Genomic DNA, 15,385 nt, shown 5'->3' on the forward strand with positions numbered 1-15,385 from the left:
GCGAGTGTACTTTTTGCTTTACATTTTTATATTTTTTTCAATGCTTTATCATATTTTTGAATAAATTGAATCTGAATATATCTGTTTCTAGACTAAAGTGGTTTAATAGATGGCGAGCGAGCAAAGTGAGCTTGGATCGCGAAGCGATCCGAGAGACACTACGTTAGCAGTTCCTGGGGGGTGGCGAGCAGGGGGCGGAGTCCCCTAGTGTAATATATATCACATTACTATCTGGCATTAACTAAAATGCGCATAATTAAGGATATTATGGGTAAATTTAATAATCATAATTTTATAGCTAGAAAATAAATATGCTTGAAGGAAAACAGAATTTTAAAAGAAGTTGGAAATAACCGCTCTTTATTGTGAGTACAGTTGTTTTTAAGCGATTATATGCCCTCGCCTTTTCAAAATATGAACATCCCTATACCTTCAACAGTGACATTATAAAACAGACGTACCTTCGGAAAGATTATAATTACTTAATTATAGTCGAGGAAAAACGTTTCATTAATGATAAAAAATATGGTAATAGTTTTTTACTTTTCTTTCAAATGGGTTATTTGTTCATTTAAAGTTCTTGTTATTTTTGAAATGATGTCACCATCTAAGGTTTATTACTCTTGAATTTAAGAGACGAGTCTTTTCATTTCATTAAATTAATGATTCGCCTATTTTCTTTTCTCTGTCAATAAACATGGTTATAGAAGTTTCATGCTATAATAAAATGCCGTAGAGAGATTGAGGACCAAGGAGGTATACAGGCCCTAGTACCAGTTTTGAGAACAGAGATAAAACTAATACTAGTGCCTTAAGAACGAGGATTTAAATAAAACAAGAAAGAAACTACAAAAAGTATATCACAGTTCTGTCGTATCGTCCAATGTGAATGATTGATCTTACCGTGTAGAATAATAATTTCAGGCTATGTAGCCGATTCGTAACAGTCACCATTATGAGCAGAACATGGCACTTTTCCGCCTTAATACAAGCCATGACTGTTTGCCCTCGTACTTGTATTGGCTTAGTCTTTGTGAATCTCCCTTATATCCTCTGTGCGGACAACGTCAAATTTTTGATGCTACTATTCCTGATTCGTGCTCCGACTTGTGTTTTTAAACTGTAAAGTTCAGCAATGTTGGAAGACTAGATATCTAATGGCGTCATAGCCAATCTTCTGGGCATTTGTAATAAATAAATAGATGAGCATAACATGCCACAATTTCTTGGAAATAGGTACAATATTTCTTCGGTGGGTGGCCCATTTGCCAAACAACATTAGTTTTTCTCTTTAATGAAGTGATAATCTACTTATTTAAACACCAATTTCTCATTCCCATATTTGAGATGTTCGCCGGAAGAGCTGATGAAGTGGAATGAAGTGTCCTCACTCTGCGTAAGCGACTAGCACACTAGAGATATTACGAAAGACGAGCAAATGTAATTTTAGATTTGCTAGTCAAAAATCTGTTTTTCAAATAGATGGCAGACATTTTCATGTAAATCACAAAATGTCCATCGAAATATTTGTTCTTCGAAAATGAACCAATCCTTTTTGACCGAATAGACGCCATCGCTGGTTAGGAAAATCTATCACCTTCCTTTTGAATTCAGATCTACAATGGACGCCAAACGCTTTGCATGGTCACCGGAGAAAAAATCAAAGTCCATCAAGACTTAAGTGTGAATAAAAATTATTTAGATTTCGTTTTAAATGTGTTTTTAAGCAGCAACGTTTGCAGAGCTCATTTGTATTCATTTCTAACAGTTATTAATACATTTCGGTTATTTTTTTCTGCTTACATATTTTTGATTTAAGATATGAAAGAACCCTTTTAACTCTTTCAAACAAGAGGTTAATTTTCTGAACCTTTTATAGTTAAATATTTAATGTATGGTAGTTTCGTTTTTAAGCCATTTCATTAAGAAAGGATATTTTTAAAGCAAGGTGGTTTATACTGTGAACCATATTATAAAACATTTTTTGGTACATATATTTCAGATATTTAGTAAAAGAACCATTTTTGAGACATCAACCAGAAAGATTTATTAGAAATAAATGTGCTAATTGCCACGCCCACCCACACTTTCGCACACACAAAACAAAGGCAAAACGTATGGAATGGATCTGTCCAATTTGCCAAGTACCTTTACATTCAGCACACACACACACAAAAAAAAAAAGCTGTAAAATATTCCGTATAAAGAATAACCGAGAATAATATTTTAATACATTTGAGAAATAATCCTTAATTTAAAAAAAAATTTAAATGATCTATTGTTATAATTCATTATTCTAATTATTTTTTGTTATATTTTTAAATCATAATTGTTAGATTTGCTTGAAAAGTTTAAGAAATTGATATTGATATGATTAATAACATTTGATATGATTAATAACATATTATTAGAAAACTAGAAAGTTATATTTACCACTTTTTAAAAACTATAACAAAAAAGTTTTTGTCGAAATTTCAAATGTTGTATTAAAGATTGCTTTTATGTATAAAAATAATGTTTTCACCGAAAATAACAAATTTTTGTTTTTGTGTGCGGCAAGGTAATTAGTTTTGCATAAATTTGTGTCTCAATGAGTTAGCAAAGAGAGAGATGCTTTAGTGAAAATTCTAGCTGCTTAAAAAAATATTAACTTCAAATACAATAAAAAACAATTTCCACTAAGAAAAATATAGGTTATTCAACAAACAAGAAGAGATATATTACTATATGTAAAAAGTATTTTCCAATACTTTTTAAAATTTTTCAAAATACAGATTTAAATATAAAATGTTAGAGATGAAAATCAGTTTATTTCAAGAGCAGCGTAAAGAAAAATATTGGGATGAAATATATTATGAAAATGAGAGAAAATAATATAAATTGTATAAGTGAATAAATTGTATTGTTTTTTACAACAGTGAGCAACAATTAACTTCGTTACAGGTATTAACAACCACAAAAAAAAAAAAAAAAAAAAAAAAAAAAAAATTATTCTCCACCAAGATAAGTACTGATTTTGCTATTATCATATTTAGTGGTATAAGCATATATCTTTTTGCTATGGAAAAGCACCAATGCTAATGAAATTGGTACAGAATGTCTTTCTAACATCTTTTGCTAGCTGAATAGATAAAATGCAATAGTAAGAAGGACAAACAAAACCGGAAATGAAAATGCAGACATAAAAAAAAGTAATATAAATCCCCTAGGAAGCAATAAAAATATTATCATATCGAGTTTTTCGTTTGGGGGCTGTTAGGTTAAATACTGGTATTCCTGCCTTTTGCACTCGAAGTCATATCATTAAAAGTTGGCGGCACGTGCTCGCCTTTCGTAATGTCACCACTATGCTAACCGCTTTAGACATTGTGGCTAGTCTGAATGACCCTTGTCGTAGTATAGGCGGACACTGAGAGTGAAGTCCTAACGACCATCACTGCCATGATCCAATCATTCTCAAGAGCTCTACTCAATAGGGAAACGTGGACCTTATTATTTATATGGCATCTTATTCACATACTTCTGGTACTACTGGTATGAGAGTAGTGACTCGTCTATTACGGCTGTAAAGTTGCAAACCTTATCTGAAATCCTTTTGAAAAGTTACTGTTTCATTTTTTTTATTGAATTTGCTTATTTTCCCACTGAAAGTTGAATGTGTTTTACTGACTTTGTTCACTCTGAAAGTCCGATGATCAAATAAAAAAGGAAAGAAAGTAATTAAAATATAAAAATAAGACAGAAAATGAATCGACAAACTGGAGAAATACAACTCGGGCTATTCATTGAGCAGCTCATGAAAGTGCTCTGAACAGACCAAAAGCAACCCTTACTCTCTTTGAATTTAGAGGCCTTTCAGTTGGAGTAAGCAGACATAGCTTAGAGTTCGGTCAACTATTCTTTTTTTTTTTTTTTTCTTTTTTTTAAATCCCAAAGTTCCTTTAAAAAAAATTATTGGCCTTTTTTGAGTTTCGGTTTCGATTCTTGCTGCCTCGACAGAAATATATCTGGTTTATTGAATATCCAGACTTCCTCCGTTAGAGATTACTCTTCGAAATACGGCACGTGAGTAATTTTCTAAAATATATTTAGATGAAAATTTTTAGGAGAGATAAGTTATTAACTATAATTTGGGAAAACGATGAACGTTACAGATCAATTATTGTATCATTGGTATTTATTTTTGGACTTATTTTTTACTGATTTATCGAGCTAATTAGGCAATGGTAGAAATGTGTGTGGGAAGGAAACAGTATCACTTTTCTATTGATAAAAGTCGAACAGCTTTTCTACTGATAAAAGCCGAACAGCTTTTCTACTGATAAAAGCTACAAGGAATTTATATCACATATTGGTTATTTATTATGTTTGAAATGGAACAAATTTCATATATGGCTTTAAAAGGAAAGATGTTAGACTTTTTATGGGTAAAATAGTTTTTTTTTTCTTTGGAGCGTTTTTAATTTCTGAGCAGCTAATGAGCCGCCATTTTTATGGAATATAATTAATTCTTGCTATCCCTTTACTCTTCAAGCGGAAAAACAACAACAAAAAACGAAACAGTTTTCTTATCTCGCAATTCTGGAAATCCCCTTTCTTAAAATATTATTGCTGAATATTCTTTTTTTTTTCTCTAGAGTGAAATTAAATCCAAACATAAATTATTTGTTAGAAATTAGGAGCAAACAATGATTTTTGACAAATAAGAAATTAGGAGCAAACAATGATTTTTGACAATTTCTTTTGATTAAAAGGTTTGTAAATATTTTATAACGAAAGAAAAATACAATAATTTGAAGAGAAATATTGATTGCCCATTACGCTCGCTAAACTGGATTTCGTAAACGAAATTTCGACATAATTTTCTTGGGGATTTTTATATTTCGAAATATACAGTCCGGTTAAGAAATGAAACCTGAGACATTTCTTAATGCTTGATGATTTACAAATAAAAGAGAACTGCAGGAGAAAATAATAGTTTATGTTCATTAATGTCTAAAAGCTTTGATGTAATTTTAGTATTTCAATAACAACTCAAAAATATCGAATGTCTTTGTTTTCCTGAAGTTTCGTCCGCTGTCTTATCATTAAATTTCATTTGCCTTGCCGAGCGGATCTTGAACGGTCGTGTTTCGGAAAACTCTGCCTATCCTGAAGAGGTAAAGTTTATTTTATACTTATCACCTAGATACATGATGTATTATTTTAATTTAGTAGACTAAATAATTAAGTAGACATAAAATATAGCCTTATGAAAAAAAAAAAACTTGTATTACTAAAAACTGCAAAACAATAAATCTTTTTAATATTTAAATATAAACTTTCAAAAATCTACGAAATGGTTTTATTTAAATTTTTTTACTTTTAACACAAGAAAATACAAGTAAAACTGTAACTTAAATTTTGAGTAACATACGAACATAAAACTTACAATACAATACGATATATGTGTGTGATTTATTGTTATTTTATCCAGTCTGTTTTGAAAATAAATATTTAAAAATATGAATAAGTTTCTTGCATTAATCGTTCTGTTAATAATATTAAATAATTAAATTGATAGTTAAATATTAACGTAGAACTATTTTTCTAACATTATTTTTCAAAAATCGTAAAAAAAAAAAAAAAGATAAGAAGAATTATACGCCATTTCTATCAATTTTAAAGGCTAAAGTTATTGTAATATAAAAAATAAATAATTATTGCAAATATTGTAATATAAAAAATAAATCTATTTATTTGAAGAAAAACTATCCATTTATATTTTTCTTTCTTTTTTTCCCGAACACATTCATTTTCGAAAAGATGAACATGTTTGTATTTTGAAATTATGTCGCAATAAGGACAATTGTTCAAGTTAATTTATCAATATTTAAAAATTTAAAATTTGTTTTCTAATTTTATAAAATGCTTCAGCTTAATTATTGTGTTTCTGTAGAACTAAAAAATATGGAGATTTTATAAAAACAATTCTATATTAAGTAGTCAAGCCAATAAAGTATTTCAAAATAAAAAATTAGCGTAAAGTAGAATTTTGCCCAACTGGTAGACAATTACTAAGGAGCACTAAAGGAGCAAAAAAAAAAAAAAAAAAAAAAAAGGTGATGATTTTTTTTTTAGTTTTTCTCAAATGTTAAAAAATGCCGCTATTTGCGGAACAGTAATTATCTTTGTAACGAATGATGTGATCGAGTTAATTTTTTTTGTTTATTATTAAAATTTTTATATTAATCCAATTAGTTTTTTTTTAAATATGAATTTAGAATATGTCGAAATATTTTGTTTTCAAATGTTTGATTTTTTTCTGAGATATTTTTTAAATGCCATGTTATGTAAAATTCATTTCTGTAAAAATCATAGCTTACACCTTTTTTAATCAACCGATATGCATTTTTATTTATTTAAATGCGATGCTAATGGTGAGAAAATGAAAGGAATTACATATATATATATATAAAACTCGGTTTGAAACGCAGCTGCTTAGTCAGTAGAAGCATTGAGACTTATCATGCAACTAATTCAATAATTTACCATATAATTTTTTAATAAATCATGTGTAAAATAATTAATCTTACTACAAAAGTAGAACATTGAGATTATGAGTATTAAGTCTTCATCTTTAAACTTAGTTTACTGAAGAAATAGTATTATAAAGCAATATGTTTATACTAAATTCTGAATCCCTTATCTTTTTTAATAAAGTCCATTCAATTACCCATCACTTATGAGCACACGGTATTCCAGACTGGTAAAACTGGCAATTTCTTATAAGTACTCTGTCATACAGCGATTAGTGCTTTACAACATTACGAACTACACACTCACTATTAATATACTGTTATTTACCCTCTGCAGGCTTTATTTTCTTCAATTAGTCAGCTGTTTTTACACTTGCATTTTATTTATAATAGTTTTTTCCATAAATCTAGCTGCCTTCGACGACTAGCTAGTTCGCCAAACATACTGATTTTTAATATATTAAAATAGAATGCATTAATTAATATTTCTCCTTGTTATTTAATAAGACTGAAACATGAGTCATTTAATAAAATTTCTAATTATTTCATGAAATAATGCATTTCATGCTTTAACGATGCAAGTCATAATGATTAACTGTCTGATGACGGTTGTGTCTAATTTTTCACTTGGTTAAACTTTCTATTTGACGCCCAGAATTTTTATTTCGTTTACATTTCTTAGCTCTGACTGGATGGAAGTTTCAGGGAGGCGACGAATTTTTTTCTTAGCATTTCTAAAAATATTTTACTTTTCCATTATATAGCTAAGCGAAACGTTGAATTAAATGCAACTGTAAAAGTGCTCAATGAAATTATATCTGAAAGTTCGTAAGATGACTTGTTTACATTTAACTGTTGCCATTTTTCAATAAATAGTAAGACGGATTTCTGATCTACGTATGTTACTGCATTGGATATATAGATATCCAAACTTTCTGTTTACATTTTGTATTGCTTTGATAAACATTATCTTCCTCGGAATAAAATGGTGAGTGTAAACATGACAATTCATTACACTACTTACATGTTAGAGAATAGATCAAATTAGCTTTCCTACATCCACCGTAATTGCCATATTCTTTTTTGAAAACGTAAGAAAATTGATGTAACTGGTCACCTGGAGCAAATGGCCTGAACTGATCCAGGCTCGATCCAAAGCACTTTGGAAACTTCCACTGTATTTCACTGTTTCAATCTTCCATTCCCATTCTGTGGCGAGAAGCTTATTGCCTAACCATAGGTGATTAAGGAAAAAAAAAAAAAAAAACTTTACGTAAGTGTTGATGAGCTGTATCTGAGGCCGGAATTAGCCTTGTGAGGTCAGTTAGGTCTGTCTAATATTAACATAATATTTAGTTAATTTTACATATATTCTAAGCTAGAAAGAATTTAATTATTATATTTTCCCATTACGCCTACTTTTCGAGTGATTATTTGACTAGTTTTAGTATTGTGGAGCCATTTCTGGACCAGTCATCAGGGGGAGCGATGAAGAACAGAATCCGTGGTGTTATTTTTAAGTTTATTAAACTATATTACAATTAAGGACCACTCTCTCGTCCCATTAATCGCTATCTAATCCTCCTTAAGTTATGAAATTTAATTTAGATGTGTTTTAATTGTTTTTTCTTTTCTTTATAGGTAAAAGTTAAAGGAACATACAAGTGGAGTTCCCCAAAGGAGAACAATTGGTAAAGTTAACTTTTATATAAATCTTTTATTGTCTAATTAATGCAATGAACTTAACTGCCCAGTTGGTCATTAGTGGCAAACCCGGGATGATTTGTTGAAATATCATATCGCTATCTCATTTCTTAGTCCAGTTTGTTTCAAAATTTTAATTGGTTTTAAAATAAATCGAGTTGAAAATTTTGAGTTAAGAGGAATTTTTAAAATATACAGAAGCTCAAAAGATTAGGTCTCAAAGTTAAGTGTTGTGGTTAGAAACTCTTAAGATTTAACTTCCAGCGATGTCAAACTGAAGTTCCTAAATATGAATTTTCAATTACGAGTTATGCTTTAAATGATTATGGAGCCAACAGTTTAGATTTAAAATTATTTTAAATTAAATGAGTTTAAAAAAAATTAAATCTTCGAGTTTAATATCAAAGCCCAAAATTCTTAGTGTAGTATAGTTTTCAAAAGTTCACAGTCATGCCTGGATTTTTTAGATACAAGAGCTACAAAGTTTCAAGATTATTCGTCAGATTTTAAAAAGAGACAGCCCCCGTATTTTAAATTGTCTTAATTACACATCTAGGGAGGGGGGTAATGTGTAAGCAGCGTTCCGCCTAACATCCACAGTCCATTACTTCTTAAAAGTCATTAAAATACGCTCAAAGCAAACTAAAAGGCAACAAACCACAACACAAACATATAAAGCCAATACGAAACAAACCATATAAAGCCAATACGAAAATAATATATTACGAAAGAAAAGCTACTGACCTAATAAAATAATTGTGCACAGTTATTAAACGAAGTGGTCTCCCCGAAACTTTCTAGCTTATTCTCCAATAATGGTCTCATCCCTCCCCCCCTCCCCATCATAAAATTGTAGACTTTGGGTAAGGAATGCCCCGAATACCTTGCAAGGCATTGGCGAACACTAGTTACGATTACTTTGGTGTGGGTCTAGCATTTTTACTAAAACTATCGTGCGAATATATATTTTGGATGTCTTTTTGCAGAAGGATTGTAACCAAAATTTGACATGGAACTACAGTTGTGTTCACAAGATCACATACCAAATTTCATTGCCAGAATTCATTGCGTTTATAAGTTATTTACATGCATTCCGAAGTAGAGATAGACAGACGGTCAACTCTTTGACAAATTTGGTACAAAATTTGATAAGAATCTACATTTGAGATGCTAAACATGCTTAGAAAATTTGGTTTATCTAGCTCTTTACGTTTTGAAGATATCATGTTTAGCTGTATTTGAACAGTTAAATAGATGGATTTCCACTGAATGTGTTTCCTTCAAAATTTTACAAAAGTCTACAAATGTGGTCATAAGTGCGCGTACCAAATTTCATCTGTCTCACATTAAGTGCTTTTGTGTTATCATGTTCGCAAACAAATAATAATAAAGTCAAAAATATGTTTTTGGAAGTCAGGAAGGGTTGAAATGTAAAAAGATACGATAAAATCTGAAGTTTGAATTGGTTATACTTATATATTGGTTATACTTTCTCTATACAAACTTCGTATGTGAGAAAGTAAAAATATGAAAAGATTAATTTAAAATGAGTTGAGTTAATTATCCTCAAGATAAGAACAAAAGTATTAAAATCTCGGAAGTCCCGATAATGTAAAGGGACAGCAGATGAAAATAAGCAATTGAGAAAAAATTGCGATTGATGGAGGAGGAAAGATAGTAGAACTATGAGGTGATTCCTGATAAAATTACTTCACGCATAGACTCTTTTATCAGTAGTGCATGAAAAGGTTTTGCCTGGTACTGATGAGTACCTGATTCGTTGAGAATTTTACAAATGTGGTTTATGAGAGCCGAACAATTTATCACAGACGTCATAACTTTGAAAACAAATGCTCATTTCATGTGTTCTATTCTTAATATTAAAGTGCACATGTGAATCTTTTCGCACTAAACTGATTAAGTATTGTTTATTGTAACTGACTATTTTATTCTATCTCATACCATTTTCGAGATAAAAACGCCAATTTCGGATGAAGTTCTCTAGGTAACGCATTAAATATTCACATTGTGTATTACATAAACTTATTTTACCCATACACCTCTTTTAAGTCTATAGCTATCTGAAATTAAAAAGGAGAGAGCTTGGGGATTGTAATTTAATAATCTAATATAGATTCTGTTTATTGTATACATGAAAGTTCCTAATGGAGACCAGTTCCAGGATGTCATAGAATTATTAGAAAGACTATAGTTCTTTTCTCTTTTAACATTTGCTGTATTGTAAATCCACTTTTTGTTCGTCATGTAACAAACTGCACAGATACTAAAAAGAAACCTTCTTCCTTAGCTTCCAACATTTGAAGAAAATCATACGATCAAATATTTGATGAAACAATGAAAACGGTTTAAATTTCTGGCCAACAGTGTTGTTGGGAAATAAATAAAAGTAGTTGGGAAAGTAGAAGTAGTTAGAATAAAAGTAGTTAGTTCTTATAGTTGAAAAATAAATAAAAGTAGTTGGAAAAGTAGAAGTAGTTAGAATAAAAGTAGTTGGAAAAGTAGAAGTAGTTAGAATAAAAGTAGTTAGTTCTTATAGTTGAAAAATAAATTTTTAAAAAATGAGAATAAATTGCCTTATTTCAGAAAAATTTTCACGACTAATAAATTGGTATTATTTAAAAAGTAATTTTTTGAATTTTTAGATGATATGAAAATTATTTTTGTAATGTAATATTTGGGGAAGTTACGGTGAAAAAACTTCAACATTTTGCTTATTTTTAACTAATAAAATTCTTATTAAAGTTTTTAAAAATATTTCTCCGTGTTTCACATTCCGACTTTCCATAGTACATATGTGCTAACTTTGGTAGCTGTATGGCAAACGGTCGAGCTCCAACATGAAATGTAAACATTGAAAAAACGTAAAACTTGTTCTTCAGATAAACTTACAAAGTAGAAATTTGTTTCTGCTCGAAATTCTAATCCATCGGGAAATGATTTTTAAGAGAAACGATGTCGTCATTTCGTTCAATACACTGTTCACTGTTCCCAAGTTAATTTTGCGCCAAATATTATACTTAAGTGTCTGTGTGTAGACTATAGTACGATGGTATCCTAAACTACAGGATACTATATATATCTGGACTATCGGATGATCAAGTGATTAAAATTTAGACGGATAGAATTTGATAGTGCAAAAAACAGCTTAACCATTGATGGTTGAACCGTATTGCGTGATATGCGTGCAGCCGGCAGCTGTGATTGCTGAGGATTGAACTGATCGCTTGCGCCACATGCATATATTCATCCATAGTCCATACCGATGGGTTTTGCTGGGTCCCTACATGCAACCATAACATTCAAAAGGTTAATAAATAATTGCTTGTAAATAAATTATAGCTTATTCAAACTGCAAAAAAATTGCTTATGATTGGATTTTTTGTTAACTACCTTTTTAAATAAATATTGTTCTGTTAATACTAAAATTTGTTTAGTTAGAAACTTTTAGCCTGGAGATTCCTGTGTTAAGTTTTGAGATTATTTTCTTTATTTTATTCTATAAGAAATATAAAAGGAGAAAGTATTGTAATTGTCAAAAAATTTGGATGGTCATATTTTGAGACCTCCATTTGTTAAAGATTCTTGAGTAAAGAAAAAAAAATGTATATTACCCATCCATTGGCAGTAATGCAGTACACAAATGCAGTAAATCGTGAAAGGCAAATAACGTTTCTCATATGGTTTAATATTTAGAATTTTAGATGAGTAATAAATTTTGGATCAATCATTGGGTTATCTATCTGTCAGTTTGTATATAAATGTGCATATGAATTCAAAATCGCCGAAAATCATAGTTTACATAATTTTTTTACAAAAATACACTACTTTTCCTAGTGGTTTAACATTTATAAGTCACATAAATGAATACATTTATTTCGAAACATCCTGTAGGCGTCAGTTTTATAATATAAATAAAGCAAATAAAACTGAAAGTAAAATTTATGAAACTAATTTCATAAGAAAATATTTTCTGGTTAAAAATATTAATTTTTGAGGAAAACATTGCATTTAGAGTATGCCAATGCTGCTATATCGAAATAATAAATGAAATTATCCAAATTATAAAAACATTAAATAAGAAAGAAGATCATTATATTTTATTAAAAAGGAACAAAATTAAAATAAAAATGGGAAAATATAGAAAAGAGGGAATTCTGCCTGAAGACTTTAGTTTCACCTGCAAGCAGGAATTCAAACCATTGACATTTTTCTCTACGGGGTCTGACTTTTGTCCAAGAATTAAACCCTTGTTAACCGAAAATCCCAAGAAATCTATTTCAAATGTGTTCAGAAATAAGTTATGTCTTCTCCTTTTAGTTTTTATACAAATTTACTTAGTTTTTTAGAGAATAATTAATTTCATATTGTATGTTTAGTTTGTAATTTGATTTTAGGAATTTCTACAATTTTGGTGCTTTTACTAAATTTATATATCGATTTTTAATTCTTTCCATATAGATTGATGTTAAAATTTTTAAATATTGGTATTTTATCATTTCTGCATTTAATTTTTTTTCAAATATTCAATTTTTTGGATTTTGATGTCTGAATTTTTTAAATATTTCTTTTATTAAATTTGTAATTTTGTTTCTACGACTTTCTTAATTACTGATATTTTGCTTTTTTCGTATTGTGTATATTAACTTTTATCTTCCAAAACCTCAATTTCATGGGATATCTGAGTCACAAGAGTTCAATTCTTGAACGGAAATCAAGCTGCTCCCAGAAAACCCCCCCGAGTTTTCCGTTTTTATCCTAATTTTACTCCTCTTTGTTAAATGTAATTATCTTCAGTCTTGTTTAAGGATTTTCTACTTTGGATTTTATTTTACAATATATTCATGTGTTTGCGTCGCGATCGACGATTTTCCATTTCACAGTGAGAAATATTTCAAAGCTTGCTGAGCGTCACTCATAGGCACAGTGCATAGAATTTGCAGTTATGAAAAATATTTTTTTTTTCTTTTCTCGCTCCTCATCATTGGGTAAGAAAACTAATGAGAAGCATATATCAGATGCGAATCGGTAGCAATATTTTATAATAAAAAAATATGGAGCCAATTATATGCTCATAATTCTCATGAAATTTAAAGGAATGAGGCATACATTAAAGGTAACAGAATTTGAGTTTGGAATTGCATTTCACATTATTTGGACACGGCAAGAGAATGTTTCTTCACAATTGCAATATTAATTTTCAGTCACCAAATTATATTCTTATTTCCAAGCATCAGTGAAATAGATATAATATGATTCAATTTTCTTTTCTCTTAATTTCAAAACATATGCATTATCAAAGCATTTTGTAGATTCATAATAACAGTGTTCTATTATTAAAGAAATTTTAATTTGTACAAGAATTAAGTTTAGTTTAATTATATTAAAGAACAGTTTTGAAGGAATTACTAGGGGATGAATTTCATAACTATAAATAGAGGTCAGATGACGAGAAAGATATCCGAATTGGCATCTCCTTCTACAAACTTCCATACCACACTTGTTGGAGAACATTTATCCCCAACGAATTTAGCGTGCTCCAGACCTGCCTAAACGACAATTTTTCAATGGAAATCTGGTTTCCATTCTAGATTCCTCCAGGTCCGAAGCCGAGACTTTGCCAACAAGCCACTTCAACCCACTTTATTCAGAGAAGGGTAATGGATTTCATATTTGAGTTCAATTTCACTAAGTTAATCTTAAACATATTTTAGATGTCATCAATATGGGTGAACAAACATAACGTAACATAATGTACGTTCTATTAAATATTGTTATTGAGATGCCAACTAATTATACACCTAAACTGGCTTTATTTGAAGTCAATAAATAATGTAGACTATTTGAAAAACGAAATACCTTTTTTTGTTCTTCCAAAATTTGACATATTCTGTTGCAGTAGGTGACATAAATATAAAGTCATCAGAGTATGTCTTTATCAAATATCAAAATTCTATAACAATAGAAAAATTAAGAAAGAATTTTCACATCATTTCAGGGGAAGTGAGTGGAAGGCTATATCAGTTTCTTGGAGAGAAACTGAAACGAGGCATCTTTTCTGGTCCCTACACTGCAAGAAAGGAAAGAAGATGTATATCTAGAATTTTCTGGCTTCTGGATCGATGTAAGGAGTACATTTTCAAAGTATTATTTCGAGTTCGAGTTATATCGAGAACCAACAAGAATTTTGGACGAACTGCCACTTTGTGGGATGCCTTTCAGCTTCATATCTTGGTTGTTTTGTGTATTTGATACTGAATTATCTATGTGGAAAAACATACAAATCCATCAGTAGGAACAAAAGTTCGTTTAGAAAAAGAGTCGCTAAAGGCAACTGAAGTTTATTGAGAAACAACTAGTAAATTTTCATCTGCAGCTGCTTTCGTTAATTGGAATATACTGGGGAGTCTCAAAGTGTTTGGTTTCTGATGAAAAGGATATATATAACTCAGATATAGATAACTCAGATATACATAAGCTGATTAAAATTGAGAACTCCTTAAAAAAGCATTAATTATCTATTCTGGCATAATTTTGGAGGAATATTTATTTTTCTCCTGTGTGTCGAAGCCAAGCATGCTCTTGTATGTCTTAAAATTCAATTTATGGCAGCTTTAAAGATTCCTTTTGTGAAAATTATTTAAAGTTTAAAGATGTATTCTGATATTGAAGATAAAGCTTTAATCATTGTACCTATGACTCACTCTTTAAAAGTTTGGCCAGATGGAATTTTGTCGGTGGTAATGCTAATGGGATTTTTTTCTTCAATATGGTTACTTTCCTTCAGCCTATGTTGGCTATGTAATATTATACCTCTGCTTCGCCTGCGACGAGCTTAAAAGGACTTACTGAATTAATCAAATCCAATGAATAATTCTACCAAGACTGAAACAAGTTTTTCAGAAATTATCAGTGCATTTTGAGGCACATTATAAAAAAAATTTGTCTCGAATAACTGCAAACCATATTCTTTAAATTTCAGTTAGTTGTTATTTAGAGGACATCAATATTAACAAATCTAGTGTTAATGATGAAAAGAGATTTCTTTTAGTTCTTTAAAAATCATAAACAAGATATTAACAAATTCTCTGTATGCATACTATGAAAAATCAATTTTATTCAAGTGAACTTTGCGATTTTCTGTA

The 15,385-nt window shown here is 29.8% G+C and overlaps 1 long non-coding RNA gene across 1 annotated transcript; it reads left to right on the forward strand.

The window, feature by feature from the left end:
* The first annotated feature begins 5,080 nt into the window (after positions 1-5,080).
* Positions 5,081-14,326, forward strand: LOC129961049 (uncharacterized). The gene is made up of 3 exons (XR_008783750.1): positions 5,081-5,159; positions 8,160-8,209; positions 14,239-14,326. It is a non-coding gene; the product is annotated as an uncharacterized LOC129961049 (long non-coding RNA).
* Positions 14,327-15,385: the final 1,059 nt, after the last annotated feature.

The sequence above is a fragment of the Argiope bruennichi genome, chromosome X2 (genome assembly GCF_947563725.1).
Source record: "Argiope bruennichi chromosome X2, qqArgBrue1.1, whole genome shotgun sequence".
Taxonomy (NCBI): Eukaryota; Metazoa; Arthropoda; class Arachnida; order Araneae; family Araneidae; genus Argiope; species Argiope bruennichi.